The 18,075-nt window shown below is 40.1% G+C and overlaps 2 protein-coding genes across 3 annotated transcripts in view; one reads left to right on the top strand and one right to left on the bottom strand.

The window, feature by feature from the left end:
* The window catches only part of LOC143897294 (lachesin), a 130,639-nt gene that overhangs the window by 79,969 nt on the left and 32,595 nt on the right, over nucleotides 1–18,075 (bottom strand). The window lies entirely within an intron of this gene.
* Nucleotides 13,761–18,075, top strand: part of Carpb (Carbonic anhydrase-related protein B) — a 114,829-nt gene continuing 110,514 nt past the window's right edge. The window contains exon 1 of the mRNA XM_077405842.1: nucleotides 13,761–14,258. The gene's annotated coding sequence lies outside the window, so the exon portion shown is untranslated. The remainder of the gene's footprint in view (nucleotides 14,259–18,075) is intronic.

Raw genomic sequence — 18,075 nt, 5'->3', positions numbered from 1 at the left:
ACGTCTCATCCTGTCGCGCCCCGCAAGAAGTAAATAAATCTTTGGTGAATATATATAATGCAATACAAACGCGACTACATAATCAATAATTAATTATATAAATGTCGCATATAATTATATATCAGGTATAAGTGTGTTAAGTTTAAGGTAAAATATTAATCTTTTAGAATTTCAAAAAAATTTTTTGTTAGTCATTTAACATGTGGACAGAACTAATAAAATTTAAAATTAAGCTGTCTATTGTAATTGATCGTAATTAATCAAACACGACGAGCAAACTTTCATATATTAGCTAGATAATTTAAGGAAAATATTAAGTAGTTTTTCTCAACAAAACACGGTAGGTATACGTTGATAGAAACAGATCTGCACATTTTCGTCGGGTTGCTGTGTGCATTGTAGTCAGAATTACAGAATTGCAGGACGATATTAAGGAATAGTGGTGTAATTAAGTGAACGTGTATCCAAGGTACGTAACGTTTAAGTACATCCTTCCGCTTATACGCATACATCTCTCTCTCTCTCTCTCTTCAAAATGAGAGCTGTATAAGCTTTATTTTGAGTAAAAAGTTTAAAGAGTTTATTTTACGAAAACATGCAGTAGGAACGCGCTCCGAGGACAATAAATAAGAATTAAAATTCTTCACATTGTTTTAATTATGTTACTAAACAAACGTACGTTGTGTTAGGAATATAATAGAAAGAAATAATTATTTGTCGAAATAAAGTTGGAATTTGGAATATAGACAGAACAAAAACAAAATTGTACAATTATAACTTATATCATTTTATCATATCTTCCATTATTTGGACAATATATGTACCGAGACTGCTATATGTTTATATTATAACAAATAGCTATTATAAATTAAATTGTATGTCTTTTCGCCAGAAACTTACTTCATTGTTCGAGACGATGTCAAGATCTTATCTTTTACTGTGCCATAAATGGGCGCGATCTTTCATCTTCAAAGCGGCAGGACCAACTGTCCCCTGCGCGACAGTTCACACCGAGACCGTCCAGTTCGTCCATCCGCGAGACGAAACGAGGTGTCGTGCGAGCACTCGATTTCCGCCCCGCGGAAACCGTTTAGCGCGCCGGCCCACCCTACTAGTAAATCGGAAAACTGTCACGTTTGAAAATTGACATTTTTCTAGGTAGCGAAGTAGTGTCGAGCAGCCGCCTCGGGGCTATCGCAGGGAAAGTAGAGAGTTTACGCTGACGTGTGGTTGCGGATGATGGGGAAAATGGAATTTCAACCCTGTCTCGAGTACGCTCCTTTGCACTTAACGATGTATTTGATTGCGTGCGCGTTGATGAATTCGTAACGACAATTGCTTGAGAGAAATGCTTTAGACAATCATAGGGTAAGCACGTTTGCAAGGTTCATCGGAGACTTCGCACAAGCTCGTCCCGCGAGACTGGCTGGTTGACGATGTCGATGGATGCGTGTCAGCAGTACGTTAACTGTGCATTACAAATCCTCACATTCCCACGGCTACAATCGCGTGCGTTCAACCCCGCATGTGAGTGCAAATCGTGAGAGGCTTCCACATATAAATGTGGAGAAAAAGATCGGTTTATTATCCCGAATAATCTCGTCAGAATAAGAAGCGCGTGTAAACGCGTGATGGTAAAGATAAATAAATTTCTTTCGAATTTGTGCAATGTATTAGTACAGATTATAAGATAGAGAACTTTGTTCTTTTTTAAGACTACGTTTATTGCAGAAAGAAACGTAGACAGTATACAATTATTAAGAACTTTATTTTTATTAAGAACTTGCTCTCGCACGAATGAAGCGTATAACTATATATCACACTGAAAAATAACAAATGATAATAAATTGTTCGATACTGCGAAATGAAAAACATCGGTTTGCTTTCAGGCCGTAGCAATAAAACATTTCGGGTAATCCTCGTACGGGTAAAATATATAGAAAAATATTGGAACGCGTAAAAATAGAGTACGAATCTCAGCGATTCCATCATATTGTGTGAATCCTATATATGAAAATCATTGCCGGCATATTATTTTCTACATCTATCAGCTCTAAAAGAAAATCACTTTCTCAGATGTTAAATGCTAATCTTTATTTATTGTCGCGCAAGGTCTGGTTGTGTGGCAGCTGAACTCGAGATTTGCCGTCCGTAGAAAAGTTTTCACGTTGCTTACTTTCAATTTTACAATACAGCTTTTTACCGCAGACCTCTACCAGCTTAAGGAAACTTCCCTTGTCTTTATCCTTGCCCCTTTCCCCCTCCTTTCTCTCGTCTTTTCCTCTTTCTCTCGCGCGTGCATTGCAGCTAGGACACCATCTCTGCACCTGACATTCTCCGTGCCGAGAGTTTTTGCGCTGCGATGCGATGCGATGCGATGCGATGCGAGGCGAGGCGAGGAATAAAAGATTTCTGGGGGATAATAAAATCCGTGGGACAAAAGTTTCGGGGGTCACTTCTCACGCGTGTCAACCCACGGACTTCGATTTGTTCAAGACTGTGTCGGACTAATCCCGGCTACTTTTTTGAGATCCTCGACCATATGACGTGCCCATAAATGCCGAAAGGTCGCCATCTCTCACAATTCATAATGTTCGCTAAGCGGTTACAGTAGATATAATTTGTGTACATTGTTCAGCATCAGAATCTTAAAACTTTTCTCGAAATTTTCAGAGATTTCGAAATTAATTTTCTTTCGAATTTTAAGATCGATTGCACAACTTCGAACATTGTACTTACGAAAATTATTTCTGCGCGTAATTGTGTTTAAAGATAACTATTACGGTCAGGATTCGAGACTAAGGTCGTAGACGTGTATAAATGTATAATTTTAACATCTCTTTTTTTCTTTATTTTTCTATAATTTTTAGATAAAATAATATACAAGAAGAATTATATTTTTATTAAGTGGAAAGTATTTATAGCTTCCATTTTTTAACATTCAAGAGACTTAAAAAAACGGAGTCTTTTAACCGAGACGACAATAATAAAAGAACATCACGTAGATCTTAACTAACGTTTTCCAAGCTACGTATCTAACTCCGTGACGAAGTGTGTCGTGCTAACTACTTGTTGCGGTCAGAATTGTTGCAACGGTGTTAACTAATCCCCCGTTGATATTTTTCGCAGCGCGACGGCAAAGTCGCGGCCGAGAAACTTTACGAGTGGGATGAGTTCCGCGACAATTGCGGAACTCGAATGGAAGGAGCGAGAGACAAGGGGAGTCTTTGCAAAAGTTTCGAGTTAGTTTTTCGTCGCCGATATACTTCTCCAACTTGATGGAATTCGATTTCGGTGGGATGGTTGGCTCTCTCGCTGCGTGCTGTTTCCGGGATCGCGCTTACCACCGACTGTTAGGCGACAAAAGTCTAACTGTATGAGATTTCATCGATTTCGAGCAGAACTTGGACTCTCTCGACAATCTGCCAGTATTTGTTGGGAAGATTTTTATTTTTATCAGATTTTTAACGATCATTTATAGCCAACTTAATAGAGACTTGAATTCTTAAATAGTCGCGCAAAGCTTTGTTTGTTGCTTCTTGTACTTTTTTAAAACTCATTATGATTTTATTCTTAAGTAATCGCGTGAATGTTAATTACGTTATTTAATCGCGTTTTGTTTTTTATTTTTAGAGAGTTTAAAGCACTTTAGATATTTATTTAAAATTATATATGTATATATATATAAAAGCCGAGCATTGATTGATCTCTTGATAAATAAATACATCTACAAGTTCTCATGAGCACGAATGGAAAAATGTGCTAAAGTCAAAGATGTTTGGTGACAAGACGGCGTTACCCGATACGTATAAAATCTATTCACTTTCCTTTTACGAGATCGAGCGAAATAAGCACTATTCTGAAACGTCAATGCATCAAAGACAGTGATATTGGAAACAAGAGCAAACTATTTTTCTCACTTGTCCCGTCTATAGGGTGTATATTTTATCAATCCAATATTGTACAAAAATGTTTCTTATTGTTATCATTTCTGTGACGATTCAACTCAGTAACTTTGAGTCAATAATTAAAAAGAGATTCTATGAAATTAATTCTAAATATATTTTGATACTATCTCTCTCCTTTTAGCGCCAATCATAAAAATAATAATAACGATAGTGTCAATAATAACCATAATAATAATAATATGTTTATTTTTTTCTTCAAATAATTTAAAATGTAAAATTTTTATTTAGAGACTTTTATATTTCAATACTTATGTATCACAGAAAGAGAATTCATATATGAGAATTCGAGACACCCTATATACGACTCGACATATCCCATCGGGACGGTTCTACGAGTTTTCACCGACTTCTGGTACCCATTCTTCGCTCTTTGCTCGTTCCTTCTCGGTATAGCTTTTTTTCTCTCTTCCCTTGGCGCTACGAGCCAACCCTCTTCGGCCATTTCCGTAATGGATGTAACTGCTTGAAGTTAAAACGATCAACTCTTTCGCGGGATCTGTCTGCATTTTGGCAGCGACAACAATAAGAATAGGAAGGATTTCATTTCAGTAGGTACGGACTTACATAAAGTTTTGCATGGAACGGACGTGATCTGGATTACTTGAAAAAATAAAGAGATAAATTACAGAAAAAGAAAGTGAATTTAATAGTAAATATAAATACTTTTTTTTCACTAATTTTTCTTTTATATATATATAGTACAGATACATACAGCAGAAATTTATTTTATTTGAAGAAGAAAATAACTTTGTCTTACACTAAAAAATTTATGAGATATACGTTTCGCTTTTCGTTCTGAAACTTTTTATTTCGAGTTCAATAGAAGCTATATAAATTATCTTTATGTTTTTATATTCTCTCAACAAAATAAATACGAGAATTCATACATAGAATAAAATAAAGAAAAATAAACAAACCTACAATAATAAAATTTCAATAATAAAATTTAAAACTAAACAATGACCTTTTTTTTTTAAATGTATATAAATTCGAAAATTTTTGTACATACCTTTTTTCATCATAATTTTTCTATTTCGCGCATCTAGATTCATGTCGCGTAAAGATAAATTTTAAGAAGTATGAAATACTGGAACTACTTATGGTACAGGAAGATATTTAAGGCAGTTCAAATATATCTTCTGTTCAAATGTATTTTATTATCTGCTTATACATTCATAGATTCATAGATTCAGTAGTTTAAAGACGAGTTTGAAGATAAAAAAATCATTTAAACGCATTTAATTTATATTTGTATTCAGTATTCATAACGACAAACGTAATTGCACATGAAAGCGCTTAAAATCGTGAACTTATTGTGCTAGATTTTCATTCAGTCACGTATCGGGCATTTTAAAAAAGTTCTCTATACAGTTCCTATCTCACCAGCTCGGCGATTGGCGTATTTCAATAATGGTGAAATTGTTGAGCGGAGCGTTTTAATCGAGAATCGCCGTGGAAAGTTTCAGTGCCATATAAAAATTTATCCCGAAGACGTCCGGCGCGGGAAAGTAGGTGGAGGAACAGGTTGGGATAGGGAGGGTAATTGGTCGATGCAATTCTTACGTAAGTTTGACTATCGCCCCGTACAAATTCCTGTTCGCGTGCCGTGGAATGAAAATTATAATCCACGAGAGCTCGGCTACGCCGGATTTACATTCTCTCTTAACCGCGGGAGCAAGAAGATTTTCGCTTAAAATTCCGGGCATGTTTACCAAGCATCGTTTGTTCGCTGTTTGTGAACGATATTATTTTCTACAAATATTAACATCTTTACTCTCCCTTTCTCCCTCCCTCTCTTTCTCTCTCTCTCTCTTTTTCTTTCCCATCTTTCACATGTTCCTTCTCGCTCGATCACGCAATCTTCGAATCGTATTCGCGCTACCGCGATATTCTTGGTACTTTTTGGAAAATTAAACGGCAATGGACTACCGGATATTTAACTCTTTATTGGGTCGTGTTCCCCCGAGGCAACAAATAACTACGACTCAAGTTTTATCATCGAGGGAACAAATAAGAGATGCGTAATATATCAAATAATAGAAGAAAAATAAGTAAACGTAAATATAGATGTTTCAACAGTAAATTTAATACGGTAGTTTTATTTGCAATATAAAAACAGATATATTAAAATAGAAAAATATATTTGTTCAATAATAATTGTCTATAAAAAACTCTTAGATAAAGAATTTCCCATCACTTTTTGAAGAATTATTATATGCCTTTTACGCGCGATATCAGATAAAAATTTGATACGTAATATCGCATGATTATGCTGCCATTAACTATAACTTAGTTGCCTCATAATTTTCACTAGCTAACGTTCCGATTTCTCAACTCGAAAGCATAGCCGTCGACTCTGCCCTTCGCAGAGGATCATTCCGTACACGTTCCCTCTCACGGGCGGAAATACGTGGATACGTAGTGAAATCGAAGGCACCGCTAACGAGATCCGCGCGCGGTCGATGAAGAAAGCAAGGGAAAGATCGAACCACACAGGAAAGGTTGGGGAAGTCGCTAAATGAGAGTAAGCGCGAGGAAAAGTCGCGGAACGAACGAGTGCGAGAATGGGGTGGTTTAAAAGCGAACCACGTTCGCTTCGAGGGGGTGGGGTCTCGTACCAGCGTGCGGAACAGGGGATGGAAGAGGAGGATTGCAACGGTCAGCAGAATCAGAATGCTTAGAACCTCATATAACGGCCACTCGAGCGAGTTAAAACCGTCCATACGTACGTACAGCGCTGTTCAACGATGGTGGCCGAAGGAGCGCGGTATTTGCTGTAAAAGCGGACCTAACGTCAACATTACGACTACGGTAATGTAAATTGCAGATAAATGAGCAATGACACTCAGCCGAAGTGTTTTCCGTGATTTTCGCATCATCTTTTGTCTTGTTTCGAAGAAAAAGAAATTATATTTTTGCCTCGTAAACGTCATTTAATTTTGAATCTGAAAAATTCTCAAAATTTAAAATATAATATTTAAAGAATATAATATATTTCAAAATAAAAAATTACGATATAAAGGGGTGGATATTTAGTGCTAAATTTAGACTTTCTTGAAGTGCATAAGAATTCACACTGTCTGATGAAATTCATGATAATACGAGTAGATTATACTGTATTGCGGTATATACAGATATAATTACATCGGGCTTAATTACTCACAGCAATCCGAATTATGCGAATATGCTACAGGATAGAGTAGTATCTTTCTTGGATAATACTATACCTCACGAGGTATGTGAACGATTACATCGTTAGGTGAACGATTACACATGCACATGCACGTAATGTTCCGGCGGAGTTTGCGGGACTGTCTGCAGGAGTTTGCACGGACTTCTCTTCCGCGAATACTTGCGCCTCAAGATCTGAACTCGTCGTCTTTGTCAGGTCCGCGTTGGCTGACCGTTTTCACGTTCGATCGAGTGCGCTATAGCCAGGGACATACCGATAATTAGACCGTGTCGCGCGTAAAGAAACCACTCCTTGCCGCAATCGCCGCTCCTCTGTTGCCCTTCTCTGTGTTTCCCTTTTCCTCATTTTTTTGAGAATTTATGCCGATAGAAGCGACAAACTTAAGCTGATACGAAGATCGAGGTCACACGCCAAGTAATCTTTACGTTCTGTATAACATTCTTCTCTCGAATATAAAGGAATATATTTATGCAACACTCCTAAGATACGGAAATTTTTAAAGTGCTCCTACTGACAATTCTTGAAATTCGTCTCCCCCCCCTTTTCACAGAAGTCCCCGTCTCGCAAAAGTCACAATATTTCCACGCATCGCGGTGAATCAGGACGCGGCAAGAAAGCGAATTAAATGTTGTTCGTCTCTCCTTTATGCACAGCTAAACCGTATTCTTACTCCAACAGCGTGTAAGTCGATTCGCGGTTACCGCAAGAAAATTCCACCCTTCGTCGGTTTATTCTAGCGAAATGGAATAAGAAAGAGAGAGAGAGAGAGGGGGGGGAGGGGGAGGAGAGCCGAGGGGTGGCAAAGGAGCGCAGTATGCGCGGTATGCCGCCGCTGCAAGAAACACTCGCAAGTATTAAACTGCATAGCTGCCGGCTGCACGTTCGTAAGTGGTCGCATTACAGAGACAGCGGGTACCGACGAATGTTACGAACCTGGGTCGGATAGTTCCGGGCGCCAACTCCCCCGCGCATTTCTACCGCCCAAAACCCGCGAAGGTCGAAGTCGGAATTACATTCCACCTTCACTTTTCGCAGGAAGGTCGACTGTAACAATTCCAACAAAATTCTGAACAGCTTCTGGCAAAGTCGCATTTGGATTATGATATTCCGTGTACCCTGGCGAGTTTCCGTGTTTCTTGGCGTTGTTATGTATATAATCACCTCGATATCTGTATTGCAAACTTTTAATTGGAGGAAAATTGATTCCAAACTTTCGCGTCGACGAACCTGCCCACCGAAATCAGGATCGAGCGTATACTGAGACGTTCTGTGTTTGCGCGAGTGTGTTACGGGCGGAATCACCGTATCCGTTTAACGAGTATCCACGTATGGCACGTATCCAGCATCGTCAAGCGTCGTCTTTACGAGTGGGACGAATCGAAATATCTGGTTTCGCGAACGAACAGGCGCGGTTCCAGAAATTCGCCGCAAATTTCGTCGGCGTTTACATCCACCGCGGTCATTCCATTTCCGGGAGGAAACTTGGCGAATCCGGCTAATCCTATTAGCGAGGACACCGAGCGCTTGCTTGGATTAAATGAGCAAGGCGAGCGGGACGACGAAACTCGTTTCTACGACCGCCGCGGTGGAAACCTACGAGCATTCGCGTATAAACGCGCGTCGCCTAGCTTTTCCGATCCTGAACGCGCGGCCCAGCATCTCTCAATGTTCCTCTACGTCGGGGACTTGCGGGTTTGTCAGTTGCAAATCGAGAAACTTGAACAACCCCACCATCGCGCATCTCGCCGAATATTCAAAATTATCATATAGGCACGATGACTCTTATATCACAAAATTTATTACGTTACGTTTCAGATTTTTAATAAGAGATATATTTACGAAGAATCAATATTATATCAATGAACCAATTAAAAGATCACATTTGGACAATTGAAAACTAATAGAATCTCAAAGAAAAGTAACTTTTTTTTTATCGTTGGGAATAAAAATGATCCAAATTTAAATTAAGATGCGGTGAAAAGATCGCTCTATAAAGTCTATTATCTTCCTCAACAATGACAGGAGATTCTGTATATGTATAGTGTAGAAAAATTTATTCGCGCGCTACAAAGTTAGATGATGCATTTCACGTTAGGCTCTCTTTTTCCCTCTCGATCGTCACACAACGGCGATTCACCGTTGCATCGAAAACGGCGACGATACAGCGAGGAATACATCCGGTATTATTCATCGGCGTCGGTATCCGCCCGATCCGCCGTCGCGCGGTGATCCCTCTGTATATACGTTATCCGCTTTTATCTCCTCGTGCGGCTACATCGCATATCCCGCCGCGCGGTCCATATACTTCTGTGCGCTCGACCATGCTCATCCCGCAGCCGCGTCACGCTCGGCAGTTTTAGCACGCGTGTCCGATGCGGGATACGCGTGCAAACGTTATACGTTTCACGTTTCGCGTTTCGCGCGAGGCGGCAAACACGCACCCCGTGAAACGCAGTCGGATAGGGGAAGGGCGGCGAGGGGTGGTAGAACATGCAATTTTCACGCTTTAGCATTTCCCGGCGCAATTAGTTTTCAAGAATGGCGCCGAGCGCTCGGCCCTCCCGACGTCCCGACGAATTCCGGCAATCGACAGGAATATCGCGTGAAAAATGAAAGGGAAAAGGGTCGAAAAAAGGTGAGTGGCGGAGATCGTAACGCGGCTGATGAAAATGAGTTGAAATCCACGAATATAACCGACAAGCCTTTCGCGATTTGCCACGTTTGTCGTTCGTTATATGGCTCGCGGGCTTAAATCTCGCGGTTTAATCGAATCGCATTTCGCGGGGAGAAACGATATTTTTTGTTTAATCGTAAATAAATGATATATGTAGAAGTCAATATATATATATATATATATATATATATATATATATATAAATTGAGTAATTTGGGAGAAATAAAGTCAATTTGTAATGGATTAAATTTTATTGGTAATTTTCACGCATTGGTGAATTTGAGATATGATTTTTGATAATATAATAAACGTTTCACAAAAGTGTAACATTAAAATCTTTGATAGAATGTTAAATAAAATAATAAATTTCTATGTGGAAATAATTTTCCAGTTATAAGTTCTGTATTTGAAGTGGGCCAATATCACACAGAAATTGCATATTCAAAATGGATTGCAGTTACACGCGTACCAATCTGTCATCTGTTATTGATTTTCACAGCTCGGATGATATCAATTTAAGTTAAATAAAAATATGAGTCATCGCAATTTTCGTGACAATTTATATATGTATATATTCGCTTTCTTTTATTTATTAAAATCATACAGTTTTATATCACGTGGAACAGAAACATTTTGAAAGAGTAATGACAAATTAATCTATTCGTCTTATGTGTATCATTATAATTTTGCGTTACAAAAACCGCGCGAGAGTGGGATATCGGCGCGCTGAAATTAACCGCAATTTACATATATAATTTTACTTTCTCGATTTATTAAAATCATATAGTTTTATTTCACGTGGAAGAGAAAAATTTTGAAAGAATAATGATAAATTAATCTACCGTGTATCGCGTATCATCAATTTCACGTTACAAAAACCGCGCGAGAGCGGCATATCGGCGCGCTGAAATTAACCGCGAGTCACGCGCACGCGTTTTGCATTCCTGCTCGTCGCACTCGTCGCTGCGTCGAAGTCGAAACAGTTTCCACTTACTTATACCTATTAAGGAGGGTCCACATTATCGAGCAGAACCGCGAGCCGAACTTCGCCGCGAACCGATCATGCGTCCACATTATCGAGCCGAACCGCGAGCCGAACTTCGTCGCGAGCCGATCATGCGTCCACATTGTCGAGCCGACGGGCTCGCGCGAGGCTCGCGAACCTCGAATCGAACATCAGTGCGAACCATCGCGTACTCACCCCACGAATCTGCAAGGATTTTGATGATACGCGGTTTGGCTCGCAGTGTCCCACCAAAAGTCGGTATTTCGACGAAACATCAAAAGATGCTTTTTATGATCGGATTATACGCTTTGTCGGGTGGTAGACTGGTAGTTAAGCTTCGAGCTAGACAAATAATGACAAAAAAACAAAAAATGAACGATGAAAGAAAACGTGAGTAATTGCCCAGTCGCTGTATTTGATTCTATCCACGTATGTGCAGTCTACACGTCTACTGATAGACAAAATGGAATGGTCTGATAAAAAAATGTTTAAAATTAATTAGTGATTATGAGCAGAAAAGATTATTATATACGGGACGCTAAAAATCCCGAACATTATAACAATTAAAAAAATGCATATTTATATTTACAATCGTATTTTTAACGTTGCAATATATATTATAAATTTATTGCGTATTTATCATAGATTTAGAGTATGTGTTTATGCAATATTAAATATAGTTGGTACCACTCTAAATATATAGTTTTATGGTTTGAAAAGGAATTAAGCTTTGAATACAAGAAAATAATAAAAGCACGCATATGTATACACATATTTAGTCGTCTTTTCCTGTTTTCATACTTTTTTTATAAGAAGAAATAAGTAAAGAACTCGAATGTGATAGTGACATGTGATAGTGACAAAAAGATGACGACATTATTGGCATCTCTGCAAAGAGAAAAAGCAAAAATAAAAAAAGTATGGAAACAGGAAAAGGGGTGAGTGAATATATGTATATGTGCTTTTATTATTTTTCTATATTCAAAACTTAATTCCTTTTCAAACCATAAAACAAAATTTAGAATTAATATTGCATAAACATACTCTAAACCTGTGATAAATACGCAATAAATTTATAATATATATATTGCAATGTTAAAAATTACGATTGTAAATATAAATATGCATTTTGCATACTTGTATTAAGAATTTATATAAATTTTATTATAAATTTCAATACGAGATTTAACTTCAAAAAATTTTAACTCATGTTCGCGGTTCGCGATGGAGTTCGATTTGAGGTTCGTCTGCAAGTTCTGCTCGAGATTCGGTTCGGGACTCGGTTTGCGGTTTGGCTCGATAATGTGGACCCTCCTTTATTTCGTAGGGACTTAAAAAACGTCGCTCGCGAGCCGTCGCGTCGACCCGCGCTCCCCTATACCGTTTACGTCGCCGAGGTTGTTTACGTTTTTTTGGGCTCCGGCTTGCTCCGGCGCGACCTCCGGCTTTCCCGAAAGACTCGCGTGACGCGTTCCGCGCCCCGCGCCTCGCACCCAGCGCCTCGCGAGACGCTCGACGCGGCGTACGCTTCCCCCACTCCGCCACTCTTTTCAAATTTTTCCTATTGCCCTTAGTCGCGGGTCGCGGTCGTCGCGCACAGTAAGAGTAGACAATAAGTGCGTATTCGGAACTGTGTTTTAGCTCGTTCTGCGTGTCTCGCGTTCTCTTAATGTTCTGCAGTCCGTCGATCGTGAATCTTGTGGCATGCCCGGCATGCCGAAAAGAGGTGATCGCGAATCTTGCCCGCGAACGAGTGTCGGGACTGCCGGGGGTGTGTGCGTCGGACTTCTTTTTCTTCCTGTGTATAATGGTCTTCAAGCAGTGCTGCTCCAAAAACGGCCAGGACGAACCGCTTGTCGAAAGTGTGTCGGACTTGAGTGACTCGTGAATCTTCGGCCGGTCATATTGCGTCGTTGCGCCTCGAAAGGAGGCAGGAACCATTTTGATTAAAGACGAAGGAAGATGGCGAATTTTGTCCGCGAACGAGTGTCGGGAGTGCCGGAATTGAGTGACGGTCGATCGGATCGTTTCGTTTCGTCGCGTATGTAAATCCATATATCGCGTCTCTCGTTCGCAGATCGCGTCGAATTAATTGATTTGTCAGAATACAACGGATTCATTTAACGCGAGCGAATCGGCGAATGCGCGTCTCGCGCGCAAGTGAATTTTGGGAGTCGCGAAGATCGTTCTCTCTCTCTCGAGACAGGCCCGGGACAATTTCGTCGTGAGACAATAAATATGTACGCTTTTTCCACTTTCCCGTACGATCGACGTGTCTCTCGACGTTCGCGAGTGGCGGCGAATTAATTGATTAATTTGTCGCGGATTCAAGAAGTTTTAGTCTCATTTAACGCAACTCAGTCGGGGCGAATCCGCGTCTCCCTGCTCGCCGAGGGTGAATCTCGCGTCGAAGTATCGTATCTCTATCGTCATCGCGTACAGTGAATTTTTCGAAAACTTCCGTTTCACGCGCAGGTGAGTTGTTTGTGTCGCATCGAGTGTTTTCTCGGAAGAGCCGCGCTCGAGACGTTCGGCGCGGTGCGTACCCCCTCTCTTCCGCCCCAATTCTCAATTTTAGGCCACGCGATTGTCATTCTCGTGGTGGGCCTCGAGCGGGCATTGCAGGTAAATGCCCACGGCCGCTCTGCGCGTATCATCTCTTCCGAGACGCGACGGCTTCAAGTATACTAAACTTGTTCTGTACTATGAATAACGAACGTTAACTCGCGTACGATTAAATTCTCTTCTGATTTTTATTTTACAATGTATTTCGTGGCGGAGTGGGAAACCCCGGCTGACACGCGGCCTCGGTATTTGTTATCGCCCTATGCCTATAACTCGCTATCATTCGCAGAGACGCCCGAGACGAGGACTCGAGCCGACAAGCCAGCGCGCAGCGGCCCGTCGTCGTCGTCGCATTATCTATTTGAAATGCGGTCGTTTCCCGCTAATTAGTCGGCTCGGGTCGATTAATTTTAAGTCCCGTGACATTTATGAGCGTATCGCGGCGACAGTCATCTATCGAAGTGGATAGTATATTTCACGCGAATTATGATTTATTTATTTCAAGAAAGAATTATTAATGATTTGTATATTTTTTTTCTCGAGGGATTTATGCGTTTAAAATGTATCGCGTATACCGCACTTCGTATATATTTTCGAATCAAACGGATCCGTCGCATTTTAATTAACCGTTAATTTTCTCGTCAGTCGTATTCTAGTGCCGCGTGATTATTGTATTCTGATAAATTAATGCGCGCGCGCGATCGTAATTTTAATCGTTAATTAACCGTGTTTTCGCGAGTGAGCGTGCCCAGTGCCATAAAGAAACGGTAACGAGGCGGAAAACGAGAGAGGAGGAGGAGGAGGCAGCCCAGGGCCCAGGGAGGTATCGGGTGACGGTGAGGCAGCTAAAAGGTAATTTATCATTTGTCGTTGTTTGTTATATTTGCGAAGCTATAAGCTTCTATTTCCGCGACAGTCACGCGGTATATTGCGTAACATCATTCTGCGCTTGTATAACATTTCGCTTTTATCAGTGCCACGACTGCCAAAGCCGCGGCGGCCGCTCGGCGTTCAAGCGCTCGCGTGCGAGTTTGAATTTGTCGCCCCGCATGTCTACGGTCCGAGTCATGTCGTTCAGAAACTTTATTCGGGTGTACAGTGTACAAATTGGGCACTTGGAGATTTTTTTTCTTTTCCGGGATTCCTAAAGTAATTGGTTATTTTTAAGAATATTGTGTACGTATATGTACTTCTGTGCCGATTACGGCACGAAATTTTTTATATTTATCCCGCTTACGGGATGCCGCTGAATCGCGAATATAAAATTGCAATCTTAACTGAGAAAGAAAGGTGGAGAGGAGAAAAAGAGAAAGAGAGAACATACGTGTCGCATACATAGATGGCAATTTATTTTTTTCCAATAATTCAGTCTAATTTAAAAATTGACATTATCTAAAATCTCGTCTAAAATAAAATATTTCTTTGAAAGAGAGACAAGAAATTTTTATTTATGATAATTAATGGAAATCGCGAAATATTTTGGAAGCTATACATTTCCTTTACGTTTTCGTACAAATGAAGAGGTCGCGTTATCGGGAACTTTGTAAAAGTGTGAATCCATAAAATTATACCGATGGTTAATTTTAACGCAAGTAAAAGGACGTTGTATAAAAAAGGTGGACCGACTGCTTTTTCTTTTTTTTTTATTATTATTTTTAATAAAGTGAATTTGCGAGATCTCTTTCCTTGCGCGAAGTTACGTGAATAATTTGGAAATGGTATCGCGAGCCGGGATCCACGTGGTGCGCTTAATGCGGTGCATAATGGAAGCGGAAGGGGATGAAAAGGGACACGATACTCGATGTAATCCGCGGTGCACACACGTGCGTACAACGGGCGCGCTGCGCCTGCAACCTGCAACTGGGCTACGGGGCGTCCTTACGAGCGATAAATCAGCGACGTGCTCGTGAAATTGAGCACGCGTGCAATCCCCCGTGTAAACACGTTAGCAGTTCATAACGTCGCGAGATCTATAATACGGAAGCGATCAAAGCCTAGGCGCTTTTCTCCTCCTCTCCCCGCACGAAGGGCGCGCGCGGCGCGCGGAGCGCCGGATTGCGTCTTCCTGCAGATATTAACCCTGCATTGCAGGAGCCCGCACGAAATGCACCCCGCGCTACGTTGTCCCCGTGCGAGAGATGCGGTTGATTAATAAAATATGAGGCGCGTCACGATGGAAAGCTCTCTCGCTGACGCGGGGTTTAAAGTCTTTCTGTATTGTGTGAGTATAATCGTTTATCGAGCGAAAGATCGAGCTCGAGAGATTTTATCTCACTTTTGTAGAAATTATTGCGGAATACGATAGCTTTTGTTCAAGTAATTTCGTGTCTTAGTCGCTGATGTCGTTGATTAAATACTAAATCATTTGCTAAATACTAAAATTAAGAGAGGAAATTTTTTAAGAGATAAAAAAATTAATGATTTTTCTTCATACCTCGGTCGAAAGTACGTACTTTCGTCCCTAATAGCAAGGACGAAAGTTGAACATTTACTCCCTGTGAAAAGTACACGCGCGCTCTCTATAACTTTAAACCTTAACGCCCTTTAACCTTAAAAATAGTCATCAATATTGTTCTGTCAATATGTCATCTGATGAATCCGTAGACGAGGAAGAAGTTATACGAAATTTTGATGCAGAAGCGCGATTGATAATAAATACAGATACGTTGCCAAAGAAATCTGTTGATCGATACAATCTTGTTTACGACACGTATAAAAAGTGGCAGATAGAACACAAAACTTCACTGTCAAACTGTGAAGAAAATAATTTGGTTGTGTATTTTAAGGTTGTGTATTTTACAAAATATGACAAGACTTGACTCTTGGAATGTATTTGATGCCTGCCCCCCCGACCAGCAGCACTCGCTTCGCTCGTGCCGCAAATGTCGGGGGCAGGCATCAAAAACATGCTTATTAACATTTAAAGTTAAAAAAAGTAAAATTAATAACGTACTTTCGACCGGCTATGAAGAAAAATCGTATACACTACGCGGGCCAAAAGTTGAAATCTCGGTCCTGCTCGTCATGATGCCCTCGGCTTCGCCTCGGGGCATCATAACGCGCAGGGCCGAAAATTCAACTTTCGGCCCTTGTAGTGTAATATACTATTTTTTTAAATACGGAGAAAAGATTTTCATGATATCTTTAATTATTCAATTTTTCAAAATCTTGGAATAGTGTTTCGACAAAAAGTGCAAAAACTGTTACTAAAATTAAAGGTTACTAAATTAAATTTTTTTTTTGTTGAAAATTATTCTATTGTTGCTTATCGCTTTTTACCGAACTTACTCTAAAATTGTAAAATATTTTCTATAACTCTTCCGATTTATTGCATTGAATATACGAAGCGATTATTGCTCGAAGTAATTTGCGATATTAATAATGCTAATTGAAAATTCTGCGAGGCAGTTCTTCGACAGAATACGTTGATTTATTATATGCACGTTCGTCGAAAGCGCATAAGTTGCGGCTGAACGTTCGCGTAAAGTCCGCATGCCGCGCATTCGAGGATATGAGATTCTAAACCGCGGCGCACGGCGCGGGGCAGCCGCCTACTTTTTCAAATTAATGTCTGCCCAGTTAAATGCGGAAAAATGTAATATACGGTTTTTTCTCTCTCTCTCTCTCTCTCTTTCTTTCTCTTTTCATCCCTTTCTTTCTCTCTCTGTCTCTCGCTGCAGGGCTGCGGGATGCATACTCTCATATGGCTTCACTATAGCGCGCATGTACGCGTTTTATCTCCGTGATCCGTGTGAGTGTTCACCACCGCACGCCAGGCGGTAGTGGGCAGTGCGTTGAGTGCAATAATTGTACCGGCAAGCCACTTTGATGTTGATGCATTAACCCTCCATGTGCCTCCGCCACTCGCCGCAGCAACTCCGTCCTGCAACCGACATTTCCAATCTCGCGCCCCCTGTCCACTCCCTGTCCGCGCCCGTTTTTCTATCTGTTTCCCTCCGCTCGCTTGCGTTGCGTTGCGTTGCGTTTTTGCTTTCGTCTCGCCGCACTCGAATGCGTCGCCGAGGGATTTAAGATTTCCGCGCGCGTTGTTTCTCCGCGAGAATCCGCGTTCGCAAGACTTAAGCCGAGCTAGTATTAACGACAAAATCGCAGCAAGCTCTGGTTAGAGCTGTATGAGAGCAAACTTGTATACGATTACACAAATATAAATGTAGGTATTATCTCAAACTCTGCTATTTATCTTAAGCTCGATAAGAGCCAAAAATTTAATTCATTATAATGCATTTTATATACAGAGAGAAGTCGTTAAAGAAATAATATTATTGAATATGCTACATTTTCATAATATATTTTCAATTATTCAAGTTTTAATTTTTGAAAATCTTGGAATAGAGCGTTTGACAAAAAATGCAAAATAAATTTAAATGTTTACTAAAATTTTTACTAAATTTAAAGGTTGGTAAATTAAAATTAAAGTGCAAAAACTGTTACTAAATTTAAAGGTTACTAAATTAAATTTCTTTTCTTCGGGAAAATTATTCTATTGTTGTTTATTGCTTTAATTGTAAATAGTAGAAAGTTAAGAGACCAAGAATAAATAATGATAAAATGTATAAACAATATAATTAGTGTATTAATATTTTTAGAATATAAAACGTTTGTTTCAGTTTTTCCTTACAATGCTCATATTTCGTAAATAAGGATCAGC

The sequence above is a fragment of the Temnothorax americanus genome, unplaced genomic scaffold, assembly GCF_048541705.1.
Source record: "Temnothorax americanus isolate GAGA-0224 unplaced genomic scaffold, ASM4854170v1 Scaffold2, whole genome shotgun sequence".
Classification (NCBI taxonomy): Eukaryota; Metazoa; Arthropoda; class Insecta; order Hymenoptera; family Formicidae; genus Temnothorax; species Temnothorax americanus.
Note: the sequence above shows the minus strand (reverse complement) of the source record. Positions and strands in the feature narration are given on the sequence as shown.